The sequence below is a fragment of the Sapajus apella genome, unplaced genomic scaffold (assembly GCF_009761245.1).
Source record: "Sapajus apella isolate SASKATOON/1434 unplaced genomic scaffold, GSC_monkey_1.0 scaffold3, whole genome shotgun sequence".
Classification (NCBI taxonomy): Eukaryota; Metazoa; Chordata; class Mammalia; order Primates; family Cebidae; genus Sapajus; species Sapajus apella.
In genome coordinates this window covers 26,296,924-26,308,552 of record NW_022436943.1, presented here as the reverse complement: position 1 = coordinate 26,308,552, position 11,629 = coordinate 26,296,924, and the positions used below count along the sequence as shown (strand labels likewise).

Here is an 11,629-nt window from a genome sequence, read left to right as displayed (position 1 = left end):
CTTTCTTTCTTTTATTCATAGCAGCACCGTTTCTTCAAATAAAATCTTACACATAAGCTCATGTAGAAACGTGTAAGATCAGGCTGGGTGTGGGGGCTCACACCTGTAGTCTTTGCACTTTGGGAGGCCAAGTTCAGCAGATGTCTTGAGGCCAGGAGTTTGAGGCCAGCCTGGGCAACATAGAGAAACCTCATCTCAACAAAAAATATAAAAGTTAGCCAGGCGTGGTGGCATGCGCCTGCAGTCCAAGCCACTCTGGGGCTGAAGTGGGAGAATTATGTGAGCCTGGGAAGTGAAGGTTGCAGTGAGTCAAGATTGTACAACTGCACTCCAGCCTGGGTAACAGAGTGAGACTTTGTCTTAATAAAGATCAAACCAAACCAAACAAAAACAAACAAAACAAGAAACAAGTAAGATCAGAGCTGCTATAGTTGATGCAGGGTTGGGGCTTAGATCCAACATTTTCTTATTCCGAAGCTGCCTCCAGGGAACCCCTGGTGTCCTGCAGAGGTGAATCTGAAACCTACTGACAGCCTGAGATTAAACCCTGAGGGTGTCACAGCAAGAAGTATCAGTGTTCATGAAGATATCTACATTTGATTATATCTGGACTTCAAATAAGGGAGGAGAAAATCATTACTAAGACCTTATAATTTGAGGCAAATAACATGACATCAACAGTACAATAGGTATGTTAAGAGCTTTGAGCTTCTAAGTTACCACTGTCTTTTATTTCTGTCTTTCTGGCCCCTCATTGTTGGTTCTGGGGATCATCCCTATTCCCTCTGATTTATTACTTACATTTCATGTTTTCTGTACACCCATAATGTCATTCACCTACGTACTTGTACTCTTACCTTCCATCTGAGGCCCTGATGTATCTCTATCAAGATGTGTGATGATCATTGCAAACCCCTTATTGTCATTCCCTCTAAACTTGAGATTCAATTTCTTGAGTATATCTATGTCTCTAAATGTAGCCATTTCTATCAGGACTGACTGTATTATGCTGCTGTTAACAAACAGCCCCCCAAATCTCAGTGGCTTATTGCAACTAAAGTTTATTTCTCACTCACATGAAATCCTTTGTGGGTACATGGCTCTCTGGAGCTGCTCATTCAGATGTACACTCTACATTCTAGGCTTCCTCTCATCTTATGATGATTCACTTCCAGGAAAAGGTAAGACAGAGGGATCTCACAACAGTAATCAAGTGTTCTGGTCTGGAAGTGACAAATATCACTTCTGCTCACAACTCGTTGGTTAGAGCTAGTCATAGTCCTACCCAATAGCAAGGGGGACGGGATATAATTCTCCTAAGTGTCTAGAAGAGAAGAGGTCTACTTCCTCTCCATCACTTGCAACTACTCTTCTTCCTGTTAGGGATGCTGGTCCTGTCTGACTGCCCGACACTTGCTCATTCTTCATGCTCTGAGCATTCTTTTCATGATATTGTTTCTCTGACTCCTCTTTTTCCTCCCTCCCCTCCTCCTCCTCCCCAGCAACCTCATCAGGAGGCTCTGACTCATGTGTCCAAACACTGTGCTCACTTCTAACCCAGCCCTGCCGTTACTGGTGTATTTGTGTGGGCATACCAGTCTTTTCCAGTTGGACTAGCACAGTGGCTATATTATTGATCACAGTATCCCCAGTACCTAGTAGTGCATGCTACCTTTAGGTACTCATTGAGGTTTATTGGGTAAGGTGAATGGATGAATGTTGCACTTCCTGAACATGTGATTCAGATGCCCAGTCTTACTCTGTTACTTTATGAAAAAATTTTTAAAAACTATATGATGTTATATCAAAATATGTTATACTTCGGGATAATTGGCGTGCTACCTGACTTTAAACATAAGTCCCATTTTTTTTTCATGGGAGTCTAGAAAAACTATATGTTTATTCAGCAGCAAAATAAAGTTTGAAACTTAAATAAACTATTGATCAATTTCTGGTCTTATGCTAGAAGGAATGAAGCATCAAGAAAAAGAAGACCTGCTGTTAAGACTAGGAAAATTTGACGATAGCATAGTAGAATACGAGAAATGAGGGGAAAGTGGAAAGACAGCAAGTGGGAGAGAAAAAGTCCATGGACAGTAGAAAGTGAATGTGGTAGCTTTCTGACCCATGCACTTCAGGAATGCGGTTCACCCCTAAAAGGCTGCTTCGTGTCTTAGGTTGCAAGTAACCAAATTGAAACCGGATTGAAAGTAGAGTGAGACAGTTGTCATCATTAGAATCATGTGATCTGTTTAAAGGCAGCTGCTTGTATACAGGGACCAACACTCATCTCTGGGGCTGCAGCTGGTGCACACTTCAAGCACAGACCCTAAGAGCTACCCCAGGCAGCGCCTGCTACCAATAGTGCAAACGACTCAGAGAGACCTCATTGGCACCAGGGAATACTCTCTCCTTTATGAGTAAAGAGCAAGTAGAACTAAAGATTTCACATTTTAAGCGTGCTTTATATTATTCCTCTTATGGGGCTCAAGCCAGCTTTTGGACCAAAGCACATGTTATATCTGGCATAGAGTCCTCGAAGCAGCAGCTGTTCCTGAAATTTCCTCTTTGGGTCTTTGTGCCTCATGCAGGGCTTACAGGTCAACCACGCTTCTCCCCTGACTTTTGATGTGTAAGAGCTTGAGTGTCAAATGGGTTTGGTTTTCTTAATGTCACCCTAGGTTGGTGGAAAGGAGATTAAATGGAAATGAGGGGAGCAGGGTCCCCTGGGGATGTTTAAACGGATGGAAGTCAGTTGTCTCTTGAGAAGAGAGGAGGCTACAGAGTTTTCATTCCTTGCTCTGCTCCTTTTCTGTTAGCAAAGAACAAGCACCACTCTCCAGCAATTGCTTTCCACTGAGCTCCCCCTCCCTGGCCCCCCGACAAAACAAAAACCTAGGGTTCAATTTAGTTCACTCAAAATTAGAGAATTAAATAGTCATTTGTTTCTTCTTGTGCATAGGGGGAACCATTTTCTTTCCCTCTTTCACAATTTCCCAGGTCTTGTGAAGGGTTATTAACACCAGAAAGAAATACATTTTAATAAGCTTAAATCTCATTTCTACATCAAACCATCAGGTTTTAGTACTGGGATATTTTGATCCCTCTGCTTTTAGGCTTGCCACCAAAATTGCCATAATGAAGGGTTTTCACTTCTTCTCATTTATTTTTATGGGATCTTTTATTCCCAAATATCTTTTCATCCCAGCCAAAGGGAGAAATGTTACTATAGCTGCCATCCAGGAGGCTCCAAAGCTGGCCCGGTCAGGTTTTCTGTTTTCTTGTTTGTTTATTTATTTTTAGAACTTTTGTTTTAAATACTTATTTACCATGTAACTAATGTCCGATAGTATTGAAAGCACTTTGTGGATTTTACTTTATTTAATGCTCATGAAACCCTATGAGGCAGGTACTGATATTATCTTTATTTTATAGATGAGGAAACTGAAGCAATGAGAAGTGAAATGAAAGTTAGTGAATGGGACCAGGGTTTGGACATGGGCAGTCTGGCTCTAAAATGTGTGCTTTTAACTGCTATGTAACGCTGCCTCACAACTTATCTCACAAATCAATATTCTGGATCAGTGGATGTTGACTGGCTTGCAAATGTATTTTGTATGGCCCATACACAATTCAGAGGTTAAAAATATTTACATGGAAATATGCATCTCCTGACTTCTTTTGAAAATGGGAATACCCAACATCATTAGGCTTGTATTTCCAATACGGCAACGACAGCTGAGCAACAGTCATCTGTTTGGATGAGGCACCCGCTCTCCAATTTGCACAGTCCCCACAGTGCAGACCATAGTAGCTGCTTAATTTCCTGCCTGCCTCAGAGGAGCTTCTGAACTTGTGACCTCTATTCTAACTGCTCTATGTATGACACTGCCCTGGTACAGCAAGGGCCTCCTGCAAAATGTATTTCTTAGTCTTCAATACTCATTTCTCCTTGTAACTGGATTTCTGGTAAGTTATGTCTCATGGTGGATCTGCCCCAAAGATAGAGACTGAATGGAAGTGAGTCACTCACCCTGGCCTCCATTGTTCTGGAGAAGGTTCCAGCCACATGGTTGATGTTAGCTGGCTTGCCAGAGCCAGAGGTGGGTTGCAGGACAGACACACCTGCATCTAGTAGTGAAAGGCAAGGTTCAAAGGCCAAGACCAGCCTGAGGTCTGAGGGACCAAGGGCATCACAGAGGCCAGAAGTTCAAAGGTATTAGGAGAGGAAGGAAGTGGAAAAAAACATAGTACAGTGTATCAGAGGAGGAGCTCCAGGCTGGGAAATATAACTCCCTCGAGAAAGCCACCACCTGTCGCTGAATTCACATTTCATTACCCATGTGTCTCACTCCATTCAGGCTGCCATAACAAAATCCCTTAGACTGGGTAATATACAGATGATAGAAATGGATAATAGAAAATTATTGCTATGGTTCTGGAGGCTGGAAAGTTCAAGTTCAAGATGCCAGAAGATTCAGTGAGGTGAGGGCCTGTTCCTCATTCTTACTGCATCCTTACATGGTGGAAGTGGTGAATCAGCCTCATATGGTAGAAGGGACAAGAATGTGCCCTTCACCCTGTTTTTTATTTTTTATTTTTTTTTGAGATGGAGTCTCACTCTGTTGCCCAGGCTAAAATGTAGTGGCACGATCTCGGCTCACTGCAACCTCCGCCTCCCAGGTTCAAGTACCTTAGCCTCCCAAGTAGCTGGGACTATAGGTGTCTTCTACCACACCTGGCTAATTTTTGTATTTTTAGTAGAGACAGGGTTTCATCTTGTTGGTCAGGCTGGTCTTGAACTCCTGACCTCAGGTGATCAACCTGCTTCAGCCTCCCAAAGTGCTGGGATTACAGGCGTGAGCCACCACGCCCAGCCCTTCACCCTGTTTTATAAAGGCACTAATCCCGTTCATGAAAGCAGAGCCCTCATGACTTAATCACTTCTCAAAAAGGCCCCACCTCTTAATATCACTATGATGGAAATTGGGGTTTATCATAGATTTTGGAAGGACATATTGAGACCATAGTACTGTACAATCAAATCAATATCCCACTTCATGGCGTTGTTGTAAAGATTAAATGAGATAATATACTCTAAGTACTTAGCATGGTGCCTGGTGTGATCAGTGCTAACCCAAAGGATCCAGGAGGTCTTGAGTGGCTGCTGAGAGTACTAACGGGTGTTTGCAGTTTGCCTGTATCCAGAGGCAGGTATGGAATATGGGTGGGTCCAGTCAGTTCTCAGGGGCAAATCCAAGACAGAATTTGATTATTCACAACCTTAAAATTGTGTTGCCATCATTTATTTTGATTTTTAGTATATTTATTTATATTTAGTTTGTTTTTATTTTCAAAAGCGAATATGATAGACGAGAGAGCGAGGGTAGATGAGAGAGCTGTGGGTGACAATGCTAAGTGCTTTTATCACACTGACTATTTGTATTTTTTTTAGTTTAATGAGAATGCCATACACTTTCCTCTCTCTTTAAATCTAGAAATGTTGTATGAACAATGATTTTGTCAGATACTTGCAGCTTTAGGTGAGCTAAGATTTGCATTTTGTTATTTCTTCACTTCCTTTCTCCCTCATTCCCTTTCTTCCTTACAGAAATGTATAGATTATCTTATTTCCCAAAATCTAAGCTAAAGAACATTAATCTCATAACATCCTCTAGGAATAACAGGTTTTTGTGATCAAATAAATTTGGGAACTGCTTTATATTTTACCCCTGCTTTGAGATTGACTATACATGTTGAAACGTTTTATCAGGCTTTGAGTTGCCTCAAAGTAAAACAAAAACAAAAGCAAAAACCAGAGATCTTTTAGTCCAGTATTTTCTCAAACACATTTGGCCATGAAACTTTTCCTTTCCTGAGTAAACCCTATTAACACCCTGCTGGATCCAACTGGACAACTGTTGATCTGGGTCTTCTCATTAAATGACTTTCTAACCTTGGAAGTGGACTGATGATTGTTACTGCTGCTTTAAAAGTAGTAACAATAATTGTTACTTTAAAAGCAGCAGTAACAATCATCAGTCCACTTCCAAGGTTAGAAAGTCCACTTCAATTTCCACCTTTTCCTCCTATTCTCCCCATAAGTTTTATACTTATAGATTTAGCCTCCTCCCAAAGATCTAACTTAAAAAAAATCAGAAGAGCATATCTTCTACCCTCTGCTTCATATGTACTATATTTGAAAGCGTAAGAATACATCATGAGAAAGTAAACATACAACAAAGGTAAAAGTTGTTCCAAATCTTTCAAAATGTTATTATGTCTTCTACTTTATTATGGCTCAAGATATAGTAACTTTGTGGGGTTTTGTCATTGTTTCTGTTTTGTTTCATCAAAACATCCAAGAGCCCCTCAACAGCTTATAGATTTGCAGTTCCTTTTCTTTCCTGGGTAAACTTGCATTCTAGGAAAACATTAACCTAACACAAGTTCTTCTTTAAAGTAAGTGTGTAGTGATTTTTTTTCCCCTGATAGGCTCTGCACATGCTTATTCTTGTTCTCTCTCGTCATTTACTTACAGAAAATAAAACCTGTTAAGAAGCAATATGTTCTATGTTAGGGTCATTTATACAGCAGGTGAGCAGAAGATGGCTAATGACATGAGGAGACACCAGCCATCTCCTAGTGTCTTGGAAGTGCCTTGACACAGAGTCACCTGGGTTCTAAGGAGTGCTTCAGGATATTAGAGAGTTGAGGGAGGCAGTCCCAGATCAAGCGAGAATTTTCCTCTGCAGGGTAGGGACAGATACCCGGGCCTGTGACACTCCTTTGGCTCTTTCAGAAGCCTGTGGCCTCTTCAGTGACATGGACTCCAAGGCACAGTAACTGATCTTTCTGGATAACACCCTGCAGGGCTGGCCTTGGGTACATGCTCCGTCCAGAGGCCTCTTCAGATGTGACAAGGGAATGGCTAATCAGATATGGAAAGTACCTTGAATGAATAGTCTCTGGAAAAAAACAAAAAAACAAACAGAAACCCCTTACATTGGTTTTATTGAATACAGAAGAACTTCCTGAGTTCTGTGAATGGCGGGGGAAGCACAGCAAGCCCCTGTCTTCAGTGTGAATGCACTGTCTTCCCTTGCTCAGAGCCCGTGCCTTTGTTGTCGCTCTTCCTTTCAGATTCAATGCCCGTCATGGCAGTAGAGATGAAAGAAGTTAGTGCTGGCTTGTCTCTGCTTGCTCATAATTCTGTTCAGGGCAGATTTATGGAATGAATGATTCTTTCCATCACAGTTGGCTAATTTTAGAAAGATTAGAATGCAGGAGACTTCCGTTCCTATGCTAATACAGCCAGGCAAGTTACTACCATCATGAAGCTGTGTTAACTGAATTTATTTTTGTGTCTTTCTGGTTTCTCATCTGAAAAATGGGCAGCGAAATGAAGACCTTTTACAGAGTGACATTAGGAATAATGGACAGAAATTGATTATAGCTGCTTTACAAATTAACAGCTCCATATTTATGCTATGAATCACCATGTATTTTTTGTCTTATAAAAAACCAGGCTGGTCACAGATTCCTAGTGCTTTTTAAATCAGACACTAAATTCTTCTTTTTCTTCAACTTTTAAGTTCAGGGGTACATGCGCAGATGTGCAGGTTTGTTACATAGGTAAACATGTGCCATGGTGGTTTGCTGCACAGATCATCCAGTCACCTAGGTATTAAACCCAGCATCCATTAGCTATTCTTCCTGATGCTCTCCCTCCCCACCCTCACAGGTCCCAGTGTGTGTTGTGCCCTGAACAATGTGTCCGCGTGTTCTTATTGTTCAGCTCCCATTTATAAGTGGGAATATGCAGTGTTTGGTTTTCTGTTTCTGTGTTAGTTTGCTGAGGAAAATGACTTCCAACTCTATCCATGTCCCTACAAAGGACATGATCTTTTTCCTTTTTATGGCTGCATAGTATTCCATGGTGTTTATGTATCACATTTTCTTTATCCCGTCTATCATTGATGGGCATTTGGGTTGATTCCATGTCTTTGCTATTGTGAATAGTGCTGCAATGGACACACATGTGCATGTATCTTTATAACAGAATTATTTATATTCCTTTGGGCATATACCCAGTAATAGGATTTCTGGGTCAAACAGGTACCAAATTCTATTTGTCTTAAAATTCTTAGAAGCAATGTTGTAGAACAACATATTCCAGGGTGGATTTTACCTTTCACTTTTCTTTATTACTATCAGATACATGCAAAAAATTGAAGTTAATATTATAAATCTTATCCTTTAGAGAGAAAACAGAAAAGGGACTGAGTTAGAGAAACTTTAACTTTCAAGAGCAGAAAGCAAATCAAACATTAAAAATCTTAGGACCATTTCAATGTGACTCTCCATATAAAACCCATAGATTCTGGGAATCATGACCTCTTTTGTAAATATGATTTCCCTAAAATTAGTCTCAAACATTTTTAGGTCTGGAAAGCATCTTGAAAATGGAGCTGCTGCGAGGCTTAACAGCTTTTTTCTGTGTCTGTTTGAGAGTTAATAGCTTAGAAAACCTGGAACTCAGATCTCCTAAATCTCCAGACAAAACTTTGTTTAAGTTTTCTCTTGCTTCCTCAGCTCAGAATTATTTTATAGTACCCAAGCCACTTCACCTTCCACCTTTCCCTCCTATTCTCCCCAGAAAGCAGTCCCTGTAGCTCCCTGCTGCTCCGTGGAGACCCTAAGGTGCCATAGGAAAGGGAAGGTTGTTAGCTGACCCTCTGGGTTCTCTACAACTTATAGAACCAGAATAGCTCAATTTGTAGCTACTTTTCTTATGATGCTTTCCTGAAATAAGGGCTTCATGGCTTGAAAATATTTATAAACCACTATTCTCCCTGACCAAATCCACATGCTAGTCTCACTCAGTGTTCCTCACCCAACCTCCAAAGTTTCTTTATGTCAACTTTTGTAAGATTTGTTCCTTCTCTTTTCCATTTTGTACATTCCCCATCCCTACTACAGACCCGAACGCTTCCCAGCATCTTCTTTTCAAGGACCACTGTTTTTTGTGAGTGTAAATGCCTGAAGTAAAACTGTCTTATCTAAGATCCCTAAGTTCAACTTCATACTTCAACTTTACTCTGTCTTCCCAGATCTCAATATTTTCAAAACAGTTCCTCAGGGCACCTGGGAGGTGTTCTGGCTGTTGCTAACCTTAAGTCTTCTTGGATCCCATGTTCCCTCAGGAGCTGTGTCACTTTCTTATTCTCAAAGCTGCACCAAAGCTCCTTGAGGTAGGAAACATATATTTTCTATCTTTACATCTAGCACTGGTTTTTAACATGGTAGGTGAATTTCATTGGCTAAAAATAACGTAGACCCCCAAACAATGGCTTAAATAAATAAATGAGGAGTTTTCTTTTTCTCGTATAATCAGAGGTCTAGAGATGGGCAGTCTGGAGCTGGCATGACAGACATGATGCTGCAAGGGACCCAGGTACCTCTGTCCTCTCAAGCATCCTTGACACTTGCTTATCACCTGTGGTCTCCAGATGGAGGAACTCCTTCTAGCATCGTGTCCATATCCCACTAAAGAAGAAGGGAAGTGCAATCCTTTTGTATTTTATGAGCATGATACTTGGGTATTCATGTGCATGTGTGAGATGTGTCACCCTCTGAACCATGTGACGACACGGGCACATTACCCTTCTGATCTGAACTTGAGAAAAAAAAAAGGAGGAGGAAGAAATGAGCCATTTGTGGGTGAAATACAGCAACAAAGCAAGAGTCAGGCAAACTTCTTTAATGGACTTTCTAGAAGTCCCACTTGGTGACATGTACTTACATTTTATTCATAAAAACTGTGTCACAGGGACCCCTCTAGCTAAAAGAAGTCTGAAAAATGTAGTGTTTTTAAGGCTCAGTATGTTGTTAATAAAATTCGTGTTCTGTTGGTAAAGAAGAAAGAGATGATAGATGTTTGACAACAACTTGCGGTCTCCACTGGAGTAAGTATGCAAAAATACTGCTTATGGATGGAATGGGAAATGTCCACTTTCCACCATGATCACCTGTGTTGAGTACCTAGAAGAGTGGTTCTCAAAGTGTGGTCCCAGGCCAGCTGCATCACCTGAGAACTTGTTAGAAATGCGAATTCTTGGGCCTCAGCCCAGGCAGAGTGAGTCAGAAGTAGGTGGAGTCAGTAATCTGTGTTTTAAATGCCTTACAGAGGATTTTAGTGCTGCTGGAGTCTGAGGACCACTGGCTTACCATGATCTTGCACAGAGTCCTAGACTCTCAGACTCTGCTTGTCTTGACATCACCAGAGTGGTCTGGGTTGGGTTGATGGCTAAGATAGGCACTGAATAATCTTTACAACACAATTTAAGTTCACCCAAATAGAGCTAGAATGACCCAGGTTCCTGGTGTTTCTGGGTACAGGGGAAGCTTGAAGAAAAACTGGCATGAAAGTAGAACCAGGCCAGCAAACTTTAACGTGCTGACAAGTGCCAGAGGCTCCTTCCTCTCAAAATCATCTTCCACTCTTCTCAGTCAAAGGGCTTTAATTGTAAAACAAAAAGTATTACTCTAGGATCTTGCAATTAAAGATTATTTGAGATGTTGGCAAGGATGTGGAGAAAGGGGAACTCTTGTATACAGTTAGCGGGAATGTAAATAGGTATAGGCATTATGGAAAAAGTATGGGAGTCCTCAAAAAACTAAAAATAGAAATAGAATATTATCTGATCTAGCAAGCCCACTGCTGGGTATATATCCACAAGAAAGGAAATCAGTAAGTTGAAGAGATATCTGCACTCCCATGTTTGTTGCCACACTGTTCACAATAGCCAAGATATGGAATCAACTTAAGTATTCTTCAACAGATGAATGATAAAGAAAATGTGGCCTGTATACACAGTGGAAGATTATTTAGCCATATAAAGAGTAGAATTCTGTCATTTGCAGCAGTATGGATGCAGAACACGATGTTAAGTGAAATCATCCAGGCACAGGAAGACAAATATCACATGTACTCTCTCCTATGTGGGAGTTAATAAAAGGTCATCTTATGAGGTAGAGAATGGAGTGGTAGTTACCAGACACTGGGAATGGTGGGGCAGAGGAGGGTAAATATAGACAGGCTGGTTAATGGGTACAAAATGCAGTTAGATGGAAAGAATTAGTTCTATTGTTCGATAACACAGTAGAGTGACTGTAGTTAACAATAATCTATTGTATATTTCAAAATAGCTAGAAGAGAAGATTTGGAATGGCCTCAACACAAAGAAATGATAAATGTTGGAGATGATAGGTATCCTAATTACCCTGCTTTTATCATTACATGTTGTATGCCTGTATCAAAATATTACCTGTACCCCATAAATATGTACAATTACAATTACAGTCAATGAAAAAGAAAAGAGTATTTGAAATGTGTAATCTTTGAGCTTCAATGGGACCAATAGGAATAGCTTGTGTGGAGAAGGTTTCAGTCATCCCGTAATATCCATCTGCTTCTCTCCCAAGTGACCCATAATGAACTCAGTACAATTAAGTACAATAAAAAGTACACATGGAGCACACTCAGCTTCAAGTTAGCTCTTCTGGCCCAGGGCTCCTCCAAGCATGGTCCACAGCCAGATCCAGCCTGAGAACTCTTTGTTACTGG

General features: G+C 40.8%; 1 protein-coding gene and 1 non-coding gene across 8 annotated transcripts in view; both read left to right on the top strand.

The window, feature by feature from the left end:
* Nucleotides 1–11,629, top strand: part of NCALD (neurocalcin delta) — a 449,016-nt gene that overhangs the window by 264,583 nt on the left and 172,804 nt on the right. The gene's annotated exons all lie outside the window — the stretch shown is intronic.
* Nucleotides 9,571–9,675, top strand: LOC116536164. The gene has a single exon (XR_004262505.1). It is a non-coding gene; the product is annotated as a small nucleolar RNA U13 (small nucleolar RNA).